Raw genomic sequence first — 14,052 nt, 5'->3', positions numbered from 1 at the left:
GGTGGGTACAGGGTCCCCCTGCTTAGCCCCAAAGGGCAGGGAGGCAGAAGCAGGGCCTCAGGACACTGAGGGCTCTCACCATGGGAGCTCCCAGGTGGCAGTGGATCAGTGCCCCAGCCCCTCCCCCATGATGGGCACTGCAGCCCCTCCCTCGCCTGCCAACCAGAGAAAGGGGTGTGGGGCCAGAATGGATGCCAGAACTTTCCCACCCCCACCAAGCCCCCACAGGGCCCTGCCTCCTGGGTCTCAGCATCTCCCTGGAGCAGCAGGAGGGGAGGACTGTGTGGTCTCGGGGCCTGTGGCCTTCATCTTCTCCCGTGACAGGGCCTGGGGACAATCCCTCTGCCCTAGTGCACGTAGTCTCGCCTTTGAAAAGTCCATGCAGGGGCGGACGCGGAGGGCAGCCTGGCTGGCTGACTCTGAGCCTCCCTGAGGCTGGGTCACCTTGTGCTCAGGTCCCCATGCAGTGCCAGCTGTGCTCTGACTGCGGCAGGCAGTCTAGGGCCCCATCCTGGCATCATGACCCCAGGGTTGCCTCTGATCTGAGGCCAGCAGATGCCCATGTGCACGGAGCCCAGAGCCCTTCCGAAGTGGAGAGTCTGGGCAGGTGAACTCAGCAAAGAGGGTTCGACTCAGCGTCCAGGGGCCCTTCCAAGCCCAAAGACGAGGGTGGCCCTCTCCCTGTGACCTTCCCCGGGGGGAGCGGAGGGGGTAGCCGTAGCAGGAGGGTGGGGTGGGGGGGACTGAGACATGTTCTCAGAGACCCTCAGATGGATTCAGGACCAGGAGGTGCCAGGGGCACACCTGCCTCCCCTCAGCTCTCTGTGCCTGCTCTCACTCTGTGCTGTCCACACAGCAGGAGCAGAACCAGACCCTGAAGGCCAAGGGGGCCTGGGCGTCCTGAGCAGCTGCTCCCAACTGCACTAATGTCCCCTGTGGCCCCCTCCTCCTGGCCCCACCTCACCCTGCCTTGGGCTCACTCCTAACTCAAGGACCTGTGGGGTCCCTGTGCACCACGTGCTCAGGGAAGATGACCTCCAGGCCCCGCAGCCCTGGGTCTGAGTGGACCTGTCCACACCAGCACATGTCCCGAGCAGAGCTGGATCCTTCTCAAGCCCACTTCAGAGGAGGAAAAGCCAAGAGAGAACGGTGGCTTCTCCAGGGTCTGCTTTCTTTGAACCCAGCAGCGCTTCCAGCTGGAGACGCCTGGTTCTGAATCATTCTCCCAGCAAAGGCTGGCCCTACCCATCCCAGCTCTGCAGCTTTGGGCAGGTTACTGGCCTTGGCTGTGCTTGAGTTCCCTTATCTGAAAAACGGGGGAGTTCCCATTGTGGCACAGTGGTTAAGGAATCTGACTAGGAACCAGGAGGTTGCAGGTTCGATCCCCGGCCTTGCTCAGTGGGTTAAGGACCCGGTGTTGCCGTGCATGAGCTGTGGTGAAGTTTGCAGACGTGGCTCAGATCTGGCATTGCTGTGACTCTGGTGTAGGCCGGTGGCTACAGCTCCGATTCAACCCCTAGCCTGGGAACCTCCATATGCTGCGGGAGCGGCCCTAGAAAAGGCAAAAAGACCAAAAAAAAAAAAAAAAAATAAATAAATAAAATAAATAAATAATAAAAAACCCCACAAAAAACGGGGACACCTCTGTGCAGTGACCAGTGCGGTGCTCATGGCACACAGGGTGCATGATGAGTATTGGCCGCTGTTCCTGCTGTTTCGGTTGTAACCTGTCACCAGCCCCTTTTAGGGTTTATGGTCTGGGGAGGCCAGGTCAGCGGTGCTGGGTCCTGGCTGGCCCTCCGTGTATAGGGTCTGCGGAGCCCCCAGAAGCCCCTCTTCTCTCTGGGTTTCTGGTCAGGCCTTCTCCCTGAGAGACTGCTGGGGACAGGGGTGGCTCAAGCCTGCAGGTGCTGACTGTTCCTCCCTGGGGCCAGCCTGCGAAGGAGGTGGCAGAACTGGCTCCCAGGTGGGGCCCCACCCCTGACACTGCAGCCTGGTTTCTGGAAAGGGTGGGGCAGGACCCGCCTGGCCGGTGAGGGGGTGGGGCTCCTCCTGGCCAGCCTGGGGTAGACCCAGGTCGGGGTAGGGCCAGATGTGCAGGGTGGCCCCCCGCTGGGGTCTGTGCTGCAGGCGTGGCTGTGGGTTTGTTTCCCACCTAATGTCCAGCCTGCCCATCAGTCCGACCCTGGGGGACACGGTGGGGAGACCGTGTGAGCTGGAGAAACGCCTGAGTGGAGACAGACCCATCCCCTCCTGCTCTCGCTGTTTCTCACTCTGTCCCTGTGCGGGCCTGTGCTGGCTGCTTTCTCTGTGTTCTATCCCGCCAGACCCCCGTGGTCCCTAGCCTGTGGTCCCAAGGCCACATCCCCTGTTGACGAGGAAACCAAGGTTCCCTGGTTCAGGCAGCGTGTGAGGGCTCTTCACTCAGTTGGTACAAAGCTGGGGCTTGAACCAGGTCTCTGGCTCCAGAGTCATGACTGCCCAGCATGTGGCCTCATGGCAGAGGCTCTGCCACCCGGCTGGGGTGGCCCAGGGTCCACCCAGGGCAGGCCTGCTGGGCTCTGTTCCGTCCCCCTGCCCACCCATAAACAGCAGCCCCTCCTGGTGGCCTCTCTGCCCCCATGGGAGCCTGGGGATGTACCATGTTCGGCGTGGAGGACGGCCTTGGGGGGCCTCTGGAAGGAGCAGCAGACGGGCCCTTCGAGAGGGCTTTGCCCTGCTTGGGAGGGCACCGGCCATGGCTCCCCTTCCTGAGGTGACTGCAGCACATCTTGTAACCCACGGGAGGAATTGGCAAGCACTTGTCACCGCTTTGCTGCTGGGTCACCCACTGTACAGAGATGGACCCCTGCTGGCAGCGGTGGGGGGGGCTGGGCCTAGATGCCCTCTGTTGCTGGGGTGGCTGAGGGGGATGCCTCAGGGACCCTTTGCAGCCCTGGCAGCCCTCTGTCCAGCCAGGTGGAGCAAGCCCTGCTGTTTCCCCAAATGTCCCAAACTCTCCCACCTCCCCAAGGCTCTTCCCTGCTCCTAGATGGCCCCTGCCTTCTGTCTTCTCCCTATCCCTGGGGGCTCGAGTCGCTATTTCCCCCCAGAGCAAGGCAGTCCTGGGGGGGAAGACTGAGCTCAGGTGGCTTCCTGGGCAACACCCCCCCCCCTTGGCCTGTGATTCAGAGCCCGGGTCTGGGCACCCAGCCCCCTCCCTGGCCCCCTCCCTGGAGCCTCAGCCCCACCCACCTGCTCCTCCCTGTTTCAGCCCCCACCCCAACAGGGACAGGAATTTAAATTGCTCTCAACTGAAGACTCAGGAGAAAACTGCTTCCAGGAAAAGCGCCCAGGCCCGAGGGTGGGGGTGGGGGGCAGCCCCACCCTGCAGCCCGGCACTCCCACAGACCTGACCACATGGCCACACCTTCAGGGAGCCCCAGTCCCACAGCAGTTTCCCTGCAAAGTCAGGCCTGGGCGCTGCCACCCCGCAGGGGGCGGTGGGCAGGGCCAGGGGGCGACTCCTAGGACGCTCCTGTGGAGATGTGCTGAGATGGGGCTGGGATTGTGCTGGGCTGGCAGAGGGTGGGCCAGGGAGAGCCTTTTAGCTCGAGCTGCCTCACCCCTGCCCTCTCCCCACCCCACTCCCACCAGTAACCCCAAAGGAGAGAATGCAGGGAGGGGTCACTTCGTATCTGCTGGGCAGTAGTGGACCACAGCTTCCCCTCTGAACTTGACCTGCATAACCATCCATGCCAAGAGCCCTCACTTGGTGCTTGCAGCCCCTGGGTCACCCAGCTCCTTGCCCTGCCCTCCCTCTGCTCCTAACTTCTCTGTTCTCACCGTGTACGGACCCCTGTTCACTGTAGGCTCCAGCAAAGCCCTGGCTCCCATAGTCCACGTGTGTGTGTGTGTGTGTGTGTGCACAGGCTGTGTCTGTGTGTCTCTTCCCTGCTGGGGCCCAGGGGAGATGGGGAGCAGTGGGCTCTGCTGGGGGAGACTGGACATAACTTACACGCCAGCTCCCCGATCGCGCTAACAAGCGCTGTTAAGCTCCACGTGAGGTACTTGCTGTGCACAGGCTCAGTCCTTCCCCACGGAGCCAGCACTGCATCAGTAACCCCACTTTACACGAGGAACCCAGACTCAGAGAAGTTTGGGTGATCATCCATACAGGGCAGGAGCCTGTTTTTATTTTTATTTTTTTCTTTTTAGAGCCACACCCATGGCACATAGAGGTTCCCAGGCTAGGGGTCGAATTGCAGCCACAGCTGCTGGCCTACACCACAGCTCACAGCAACGGCGGATACTTGACCCACTGAGCGAGGCCAGGGATGGAACCTGCAGCCTCACAGATACCATGTCGGTTGGATTCATAACTCATTGAGCCACAGCGGAAACTCCAAGCCTCCTTCTTGTTTTGCTTATGATTTTTAAATTACTTGCAGGGTATGCTGTCTGCCAAATCGGGTGTCTGTCGCAACTTTTGATGGCTCTCCGGACACTTGGCCTGGGCAGTCTGGGAGGCGAGTGTGCAGTCTGACTGCCGTCTCTACTCAGAGAGAATGACTTGTGGAGGAATTCCTGTCGTGACTCAGTGGTTAATGAAGGCGACTAGTATCCATGAGGATGTGGGTCGATCCCTGGCCTCGCTCAGTGGGTTAAGGATCCTGTGTTGCCATGAGCTGTGACGTAGGTCACAGACGCAGCTTGGATCTGGTGTTGCTGTGGCTGTGACACAGGCTGGCGGCTACAGCTCCAATGCGACCCCTAGCCTGGGAACCTCCATATGCCGTGGGTGCAGCCCTCAAAAGACAAAAAAAAAAAAAAAAAGAATGATTCGCTGATTCACGTCGGCATCATGGCACTCAGCTGTTGCTCGGTTTCCTCCTCTCTCTGTCTAAACTGGGTGCTCCCTGGGGCTCTGGCTTGTTCATCTGCGGATTCGCCGTTTATGGTGAATGGATCCGGCACATCCAGGGATCTGGCACAGGATTTGATCATGTGCGTATCTAATATCGATAGGGAGGGAAAACAGGGCAAAACCATCCCCTTACAGCCATAGTGTTCTGTACGGTTGTCAAAGTACCGAATCAACACAAAATAAAGCAAACTTGGAGTTCCCGTCGTGGCTCAGTGGTTCCAACTAGGAACCATAAGGTTGCAGGTTCCATCCCTGGCCTTGGTCCATGGGTTAAGGATCCGGTGTTGCCATGAGCTATGGTGTGGGTTGCAGATGCGGCTCGGATCTGGCATTGCTGTGGCTGGCAGCTACAGCTCTGATTTGACCCCTAGCCTGGGAACCTCCATATGCTATGGGTGCGGCCCTAAAAAGACAAAAGACAGAAAAAAAAATGCAAACTAGAAAAAGAATGATTTGATTTCGAAAGGTGGAGATGTCCACCTCACACATGTGATACAAGTGTGAGCACGGGGTCTGCTTGGTCACCAGTGTTTTTGTCATGAGGGGGGCAGATTCATTCACCAATTCTGTCCTTCCATGAGCCCAGGGCAGGCGCTGGCTGTTGTCAGGGCCACAGCTGGCAGCAGGACAGGGTGCTCCAGATCTTCACAGACCAGGAGGGAGAAATGAAGCAGACAGGAAGCCAATGGATAGATAGATAGAACTATCCAGTAGAAGGATACACACGCACCCACAGACCCACCCAGGCACATGCTCACCTGCACACAGACGCACATGGACTGTGGAAGCCATGACTGTGTTGGAGCCCCGTTTACAGGTGTCTGTGGACCGGGAGATCGGAGATGTTGAGAGCAGACAGAGGGTAAGGCAAGGAGCCGGGGGTGACCCAGGGGCTGAAAGAGCCAGGGGAGGGGAGCGAGAGTGGGAGGGGGATGAGTCGGGGGGAGGGCAAGGCCCTGGGGGTGGGAGCGAGGGAGGGATTTTACTCCGTGCTAGGAAGTTGTGGAGGGTTTTAGGCAGGAGGACAGACTTTGGTTTACGTTTCAATAAGATCATTTTGGCTGTGGAGCTGCCAGGAGGCACATGGGGAGACCAGGCGGGAGGCTGTTACCATGGCAACAGCAGGGCAGCTAGCAACCTGAGCGGAGGTGATGGAGACGGAGAGATGGGTCCAAGAGCTGGTGGTGCAGAATCACTGGGCGAAAGTGCCCCACAGGTGGCTTTGTCTTCAATGCACAGGTTCTGATCCACTCCCCAGCTCCGCCTCATACGGTTTCTTCCAGCATCACCCCCGGGCCCCCAGGCGGGCCTGGGAGGATGAGGACTCTGCTGCCTGAGGGATGGGCCCTCAGAGTCACCCCACAGTGAGACAGGGATTTTCCCCAGAAACCGAGCCCATGTCCTGTTTCTTTCACCAGGGAAGTGTCACTGCGGCCAAAGCACACACCCAGCTGGGTGTCTTCCCAAACCCTCCTGGGAGCAGGCATTTGTCAAAAGGGGTTGTGCCCCCCAGGGGTGGAGGACAGCCCTGCTCCCTAGGCGCTCTGTCCTGCCCACTGGAGGGTGTGTGGTGCTGAGGGAGGTTCTAGGCAGAGCCCGGCCTGGGCTTTTGCTGACGATGTCGTTAGAGGAGACGGAGCTGGCAGGGCCAGTCTCAGAGCCTGACTCACCGGCTTCTTCATGGCAGGGCTGGGGGGCTGAGGCGGGAGGGAGTGGCTGTGGGCCTGGCCCCATCCTGAGCCCCGGGGGGCAGGGGGACCGAGAGGCAGAGAGAATCGGAGGCTAGCACAGGGGGGGCGGACCTGGAAGGGACCCTGCACACCCCCTCGGTTTAGCAGAAAGGACTCTGATGGGGAGTGGGGAGGGGGCTTTCCCAGGCCACACGCTGATGGTGGCAGCTCACGGCTTTTCTGGCAATTATCCTGAGGCATTAGTTTCTCCTGGGCAGCGCCCCCCCCCCCAAGACTGGGTCCATCCACACCCGAGAATCCCCTTTTCTAATGCACATGCCAGCTTCCTTTGCTCCTTGGGATGCCAGCTCCCCGAGGGGGCTGGGGCTGCAGAGTACCCGCCCCCGCACCCCAACCCCTGTCAAAGCGGGGGCTCTGGGGGCTGGCCCCTCAAAGAGGACAGCGCCTGGCGATTTCCTGGAGGGGAGAACAAAGCAGGTAAGAAGTGGGTGGCCTGAGCCTGGGACCACCTGCTGTCCACTCCTGACATTCCCCACCCTGTCCAGTCTGGCCCTCAAGAGGGACAATGACAACCTGAGACATGCTCAGAGAAGGCTGACAAGACAAGGAGAGGGACTCTGGCCTGTGTCCCCCAGGGAAGGGTGACGGGATGGAGGACAGAGCCTGGACGTGAGCCGGCATGGGCACAGATGGCAGAACGCAGGCAGTGGGAGGCCTGTCCCGCAGAGATGGGCCCTGTTCTCTGTGGCCCTGGGCAGGGGAGACAAGGCCAGGACGTGGCAGGGTAGGGGAGTCGTCTCAGGGGGAGCCTAGCCATCAGAGCAGCTTCCACCAGGGGGTCCTTGACCAGACTCCCAGGGTCCGAAGCAGGAGGCAGGCCTGGGAGGCTTTTATTTATTTATTTTTCCTGGCTTTTAGAATCACGGCTGGATGTGAGAGCCTATGACTCCACACCCGGCGTCTCCTTCAAGCGGTTTATGAATATTGGGCCTGTGGGCGGATGGCTGGGAAGGGGAAGGGCAGGGAGGGGGGTTTTGGGGGGGCACCCAGCCTGGGAGAGCCTTGCGGGGGCAGCCTTGGAATCCCAGCTACGGAAAACTGGGAGCCGGCTGACGTTTGTAGGCAGAGGAAGGGTACCAAAAGCATCATTCTCCAGATGGCTCCGGAGGCTGGGGGCCTTGGGGACACAGGTGCAGAGGCAGCTGGAGGTACCAGTCTCTCGTGATGGTCCCAGCGGGGCTGGATGGGGGCCCAGCCAGGACAGGGCTGGTGGGTGTGGGAGTGAGGCGGCATTTTAAAGCTCAGGCCTTGGGGCCCGAACGGGAAAGGAAGTAGCAAAGATGAGGCCAGAGTAGCTTGGGTACCTGGTGTGTGGAGCTGTCATCAACCTTTGTCTTTTGTTTCTCTGAAGCAGACAGTCTATGTGGAGCCCTCGGCGGGGGTGTGGGGGGGTGGGGAGCTTGTCTTGTTAAGCATTTCTCTCTCCCCTCCTTTCTTTCCTGTTCCTTTAGAAAATGACCCCCACCTCTTCTCTGTGGCAGGAGCTGCTGGATCTCTGCTGAGACAGGGGCTCCCTGTCCAGTGTGGAAGAAGACAGGGATTGTAAGGACCATTGGGGAGGTGAGGGCTCGGTGGGCTCCTAGGAAATACACCCGGCCCGTGGGAGGTGAGGCTGGTGCAGGAGGAGGGCTGGGCCCTTGCTGCTGGAGCTGCTGTGTGACCCTGAGCAGGTGGTTTCTCCTCTCTGGGTTGGTTTCCGCACCTGCAAATGGGGGCGGGGGGGGGGGGTTGGACGTGACTGGAGGTTTTGCAGTAACTGCTGGGGACCAGGGTTCTAAGGACCAGAGCCCCCCATGCCCTGCCGCCCCGCCTCCTTTACCAGGCCGGCCCCAGTTTTACCAGTTTGGTGATATAGCCTTCCACGTTTCTGTGGCTGGAAAATGTGAAAGTCAGCTGGCAAGGAGAATTAGGAAGCCCTGCCACAGCTCCAGAGGCGCAGGTCGCGGATGCTGTGTGGTGGGTCAGGTGTGTCGCCTGCCATCTAGCCCAGGCCCCTGTGGGGACACCTGTTTCTCACAGCCCTGCCCGTTCTCCTGCCATCAAAGGGCAGGGCAGGAGTGACCTAATTGTTGGCCACTGCTGTTGGATACAGCTCAAGGAGGGGGAGGAGTGGGCCTCAGACCTGGTTCACATGCCAGTTCTGTCCCCTACCAGCTGTGTGACCTGGAACAAGTTACTCAACCTCTCTGAACCTTCGTTTCCTTATCTGTGAAATGCGAGTGTACATTCCTACTCGTGGCATCGAGATGAAGAAGTAGTGATGAAAGTGTGATCACTTCTCCTTGGGTCTACCTGTCCCCATAGCCCAGCTGTCCCCAGGGAAAGCTTGGGGTGGGTACCAGAATGCCAGGGTATGAGCCTGGGAAGGTCCTGAATGACATTCACGGCTCAGCGGCGGCAGGGGGTGGGGGTCTCCTTGGCCGTCGAGACCCAAGCAACGTTTCCTTGCTGTAGGAGGTGGCATTTCGGGCCCAGAGATTTAGAGCCATTTGCTAAATGCTTTTTTTCTTAATTCACCAGCCGTGATGCTTCTTCATGGTTGGCCGAAGAGGATGAAGTCCTTTCTTCTTTTTTCTTTTTCTTTTTTTGCCTCTTAGGGCTGCACCTGAGGCATGTAGAAGTTCGCAGGATAGGAGCTGAATCTGAGCTACAGCTGCTGGCCTCCACCACAGCCACAGCAATGAAGGATCCCAGCCACGTCTATGACCTACACCAGAGCTCACAGCAATGCCGGATCCTTAACCCACTGAGTGAGGTCAGGGATCGAACCCGCAACCTCATGGATCCCAGTCGGGTGCGTTAATCACTGAGCCAGGAAGGGAACTCCTGAAGTCCTTTCTTATATGGGGTCTTTGCTGACCCACCACCCGTGGGCTCGTCAGCTTTGCACGCATCCCTGAGATGCTGAACAGTGACTGCCCCCTGCTAAGCCAGTGGCAGTACCACAGAGTGACCAGTTAGGCAGGATGACCAGGTAGGCGGGGGGGTGGGGGGGGGGAACATAGCGGCTGGGGTCACTGAGGCATATCTTGCCCTGAGGCCTGATCTCATTAGCCCCTGTATTCTAAGCAAGCAGAGCAGCTGGCCCCAGATGGGACGGTTCTCCCAGAGTATCTGGGACCTGCTCTCCCAAGAATCAGCCGTTGCTCCTCATCCGCAGGTCTGCACAGCAATCCAGATGTGCCATCTTGCGAGGCCTCGGGCAACAGAGCCAAAAACGCGGGCTCTGTACACAGGCACCAATTTAGTCTCAGAGCCAGAGTTTTGGGTGGAGCATAAAGAACAGCTTTATTGCTTTGCCAGGCACAGGGGGACACAGCAGGCTAATGCCTCAAAACTGTCCTGACTTGAGAAGGGACAGCAAGGGGGTTTACAGGTTTAGCTCAGAAGACAGGGTTATTGATTAAGGTGTTTGTATTATTCTCCTTCATTCATAGATCCTTTCGGAGTCATCAAAGCCAGCATCAATGGGTCCAGGGATGGTTTCTGGTTGTCTTGGGGCTTATCCTTCCTTGACCTTCTCTCTGGAGTGAAGATGCTTACAGGGAAGGGCTGTTAGGGAGTAGGTGCAATAGAACTCTAACTGGAAAGCAACCATGAGTAGGAGTTCCCTTCGCGGCGCAGCGGAAACAAATCCGACTAGGATCCATGAGGTTCCGGGTTCAATCCCCGGCCTCGCTCAGTGGGTTAAGGATCCGGCGTTGCCATGAGCGGTGGTGTAGGTTGCAGACGCAGCTTGGATCCTGAGTGGCTGTGGCTGTGGCATAGGCTGGCAGCTACAGCTCCAATTCAACCCCGAGCCTGGGAACCTCCATATGCCGCAGGTGCAGCCCTAAAAAGCAAAAAAAAAAAAAAAAAAAAAAAAAAAGGAAAGTAACCATGAGTAAAAGAAAGCAGTTAATCAAGAAAGACATCATGTGTGAAAAGCCAGACACAAGGTGCAATGTGACTCTAACTAGGAAGTAACCATTTGTGGCCAAGGCGGGACGTAACACCATGAAGGCTGTTTTGACTAGTTTTTAGCCATAACAATATTTCCTGGTTATTCACTCTCGAGTCAGCCTTTTGAGACTGAGGAGAGGCCTGGGGGGCTAAAGGAAAAGGCTTTTCCTTCAAAACACAAGGATTTAGGGTCTGGCACAGGGTTTCAGCAGCACGGGCTGCTGAATCACTGAGGATGAGTTTTGCACGGCAGTGCCCTCGGGTGGGCCCATCTTCCCGAGTCCTCAAGCTCAGGTGCTGGGCAGCTCCCCGGGGCCGAGGATCCTGCCCACTTGCTTCTCCTGCAGATGCCCTGCATGCGTCTGGGTGGGTCTCCTGGGGCCTGTTTCCTCATCTCTGAATCGGAGGTCAGGGCCCTGAGCTGTGCCTGTGTCTCTAAGGCCACGTGAGGATCAAAACGGAAAATGATCGCCTTAAAACTGTCAAAGGTGATTTTGTGGCCCCTCAAGTAAAAAGCCTGCTGTTATGATGAATAACGTGGGTTCCCTCTTTGGGCCGCTGGGCACAGAAGCCCCTACACTCTGACAGGTGCTGCGAGAGGTCAGCTGGTCACAGGGTAGCCTGGGCTCCAGGGGAGGACCTGGCCCGGGGCCAGATCAGCTGCGAAGGGGTGGCAGGAAACAGCGTCATGGCTCTGCAGACTGTGGGGTCTGGGGTTTTAGCTCTGGGACTCAGGACACCCCTCCCTTGCAGTCTAGGCTTCCAGAGGCTCCTGCGGCCCCAGCTCTGCCCTCTGTTCCTGCCCCCCCCAGACCCCCTGCTCTCACCCACAAGTCCTCCAAGGACCAGAAGGGCCTTTCACCCTCTCGGTCAGGGATGGCCGGGTTAAGTCCCTCTGGTGCCCCACACATTAAACGCCCCCACCTCCCACAGAAATGCAAGTTCTTGGAGTTCCCGTCATGGCTCAGTGGTTAACGAATCCGACTAGGAACCATGAGGTTGCGGGTTCGATCCCCGGCCTCACTCAGTGGGTCAAGGAGCTGGCGTTGCCATGAGCGGTGGTGTAGGTTGCAGATGCGGCTTGGATCCCACGTTGCTGTGGCTCTGGCGTAGGCTGGCATCCACAGCTCCGACTCGACCCCTAGCCTGGGAACCTCCATATGCCGCAGGAGCAGCCCAAGAAATGGCAAAAAGACAAAAAAAAAAAAGCAAGTTCTTTACCATCAATAAAGACTACTGGGCATGGAGGCAGCCAGTCCGCATGGGGGTCTCATGTCCGTAGACCCTCGCTGTGACAATGACGGAGACAGACCTCGCATTCTGCATTGGCACAGACGGGCGGCTTCACAGCCCTGATGGCGACACGGAGCCGCAGTGGACAAGCCTCATGATCGTCAGCCAGGGGAGCTGGAAGGGCGCTCTGACCCCACCCATAGGACGTGCAGGGCCATCAGACAGGGCCCCCCTGGGCAGTGGGACAGTCACAGGCGGTCACCTTCTGCTACCGACTTGGGGCTGGCCCCCGTTCTCCCTGGGCGGGGATACACACAGCCGGACACGCCGAAGTTGTGCGCTTTCTTGCATGTGTGTTGTCCAGCTTTTCGGGACAGCTCATGCATGAAACGCGTCCTGATGTGCGTTTGTCGTGTGATCTCCCATTTTGGAGTCAACGTGTTTCCAGCAGACCCCAGACCCAGTGTGGGTGCAGCCTGAACCGCAGACAGGCTGTCTTCCTGCCCCCGGGCTGAGGCCTGCCCACCCCCACCCCCCCTCCGCTGCCTGGCTTCTCTGACCACTGAGGTGACCCGGGAGGTCAGGGCCACGGGCTCTATGGAGAGCCTGAGCCGGGAAGAGCCATCTCCAGCTTCCCCGAGGCCTGCCCTGCTGGAAGCCCCGGTCTGACCACCACGTGGCCATGTACTCCTGTGTCTCAGAAAGTTCCATGTGCATGTTTGTGAGGCGGGGCCCCTTATCCTTGGGTCTTGTGACCTCCAGCCAGTCCCACAGACCCAGGAAGAACACCTTTTGGTGAACGTGAGCTCCATGAATAGCCCTGCAGTTCGATTTCCCCTGGACGTGTCCCCTTGAGGTGGCGTCCCTGTCATGAGCTGTGACATTGGGCATCTGTCCATTCTCTGAGCCATGCATTACTACCTGTAAGATCAGGGCACCAGCATCCCAGAGCTGAGGATGGAATGTGGGGCTCCAAGTGGGGACATGGGTCCTCCCCCTCCCCCAGTGCCCCCACTCCCACCCCCATGTGCTGCCCTGAGTCCCTGCCGGGCAAGGCCAGTGAGAGGAGGTCCCGGGAGAAGGTGAACGGCCCCTTCGGTCCTCAGCAGCTCCCGAAATAACCCACGGCTTGAAAATGTTCAAAGAAACGCCAGCGATTTATTGATTTAGTATATTTCCAAAGAAGCAAACACATAGAATAGCCCACAGGGAAACTGGGCCTGGCCAGCCAAGGTTCTTACACAAATGCGGAGCAGCAGGCACGACAGGCTGCAGCGGGGCCCGGGTTTCCCTCTCTGCCCATCCTGAGCCCCCGCCTAGGCCACCCACCCACCCTGCCTCTGGGTCAGGCCCCAGGCTGGAAGAGAGAGCAGCGCTACCCCTGAGACCCTGAGCTGGAGTCCGTGCTGCTGGGCCGGCCCCACTGGACAGGCTACTAGTGGCCAGTGACTGGATCTGCCTTTAGCATGGGAGGCCCTGGGTCGGGACAGGACAGGGAGACCCTGAGCAGTCTGGTGTCCCCTCCCCCGACCTGGCTACATGTGGGGGTGTCCTGTGCTGGGTGTTGAGCCTGGCAGTCCTGGCAGCGTGAGGCCAATTGGTGCTTCCACTGCCCTGGGCCTCAGGACCTTTGCATCCACAGGCCCCTCCCAGCTCTGCTTCTTCCAAAGTGATGGGCCCAGCTGGCCAAAGTCACGAGAGAGGTGACCTAAACCAGGCCTAGCTGTCCCCCTGGAGAGACTGATAAGCCGCCCCTCCCCAAGGCAGAGGCTGGGCCCTGGCTCTTGGCCCTGCTGGGAAAGGAGAACTTCCCTGAGGCTGTGCAGACTCACTGGTCACAGGCTGTTTCCCCGTCACCCTGATGGGACTGGCTGGTCCTCTCACACTGGCCAGTCTGGAGCCAGAGACCTGGGCGTCCCCTTTCCTCCAGGACAACGTAAGAGCCGGGCCTGGGCTCTTGATCACTGATGTATCTGGGAGCTTATAACCTGCCTGGCTCCGAACGGGTTTCCTCTGGGTCCCAAGGGCTGGCGGAGGGGACACTCTGCCATGACCTGTTGCCCCTGGGCCCCAAGAGGGAGGCAGGCCTCCATCCTGAGGGACAAGGAGGCTGTGTCCCTGACCCCAGCACAGAGGACACCACTGGGTGGCCTGTCACCGTGTGTCTGCCCTGGTCCTGCTGCCGTGTCACTCAGTGGGCGGGTCCTGGGTCCAGAGGGC

This window comes from Phacochoerus africanus, chromosome 12 (assembly GCF_016906955.1).
Source record: "Phacochoerus africanus isolate WHEZ1 chromosome 12, ROS_Pafr_v1, whole genome shotgun sequence".
Taxonomy (NCBI): domain Eukaryota; kingdom Metazoa; phylum Chordata; class Mammalia; order Artiodactyla; family Suidae; genus Phacochoerus; species Phacochoerus africanus.
Note: the sequence above shows the minus strand (reverse complement) of the source record.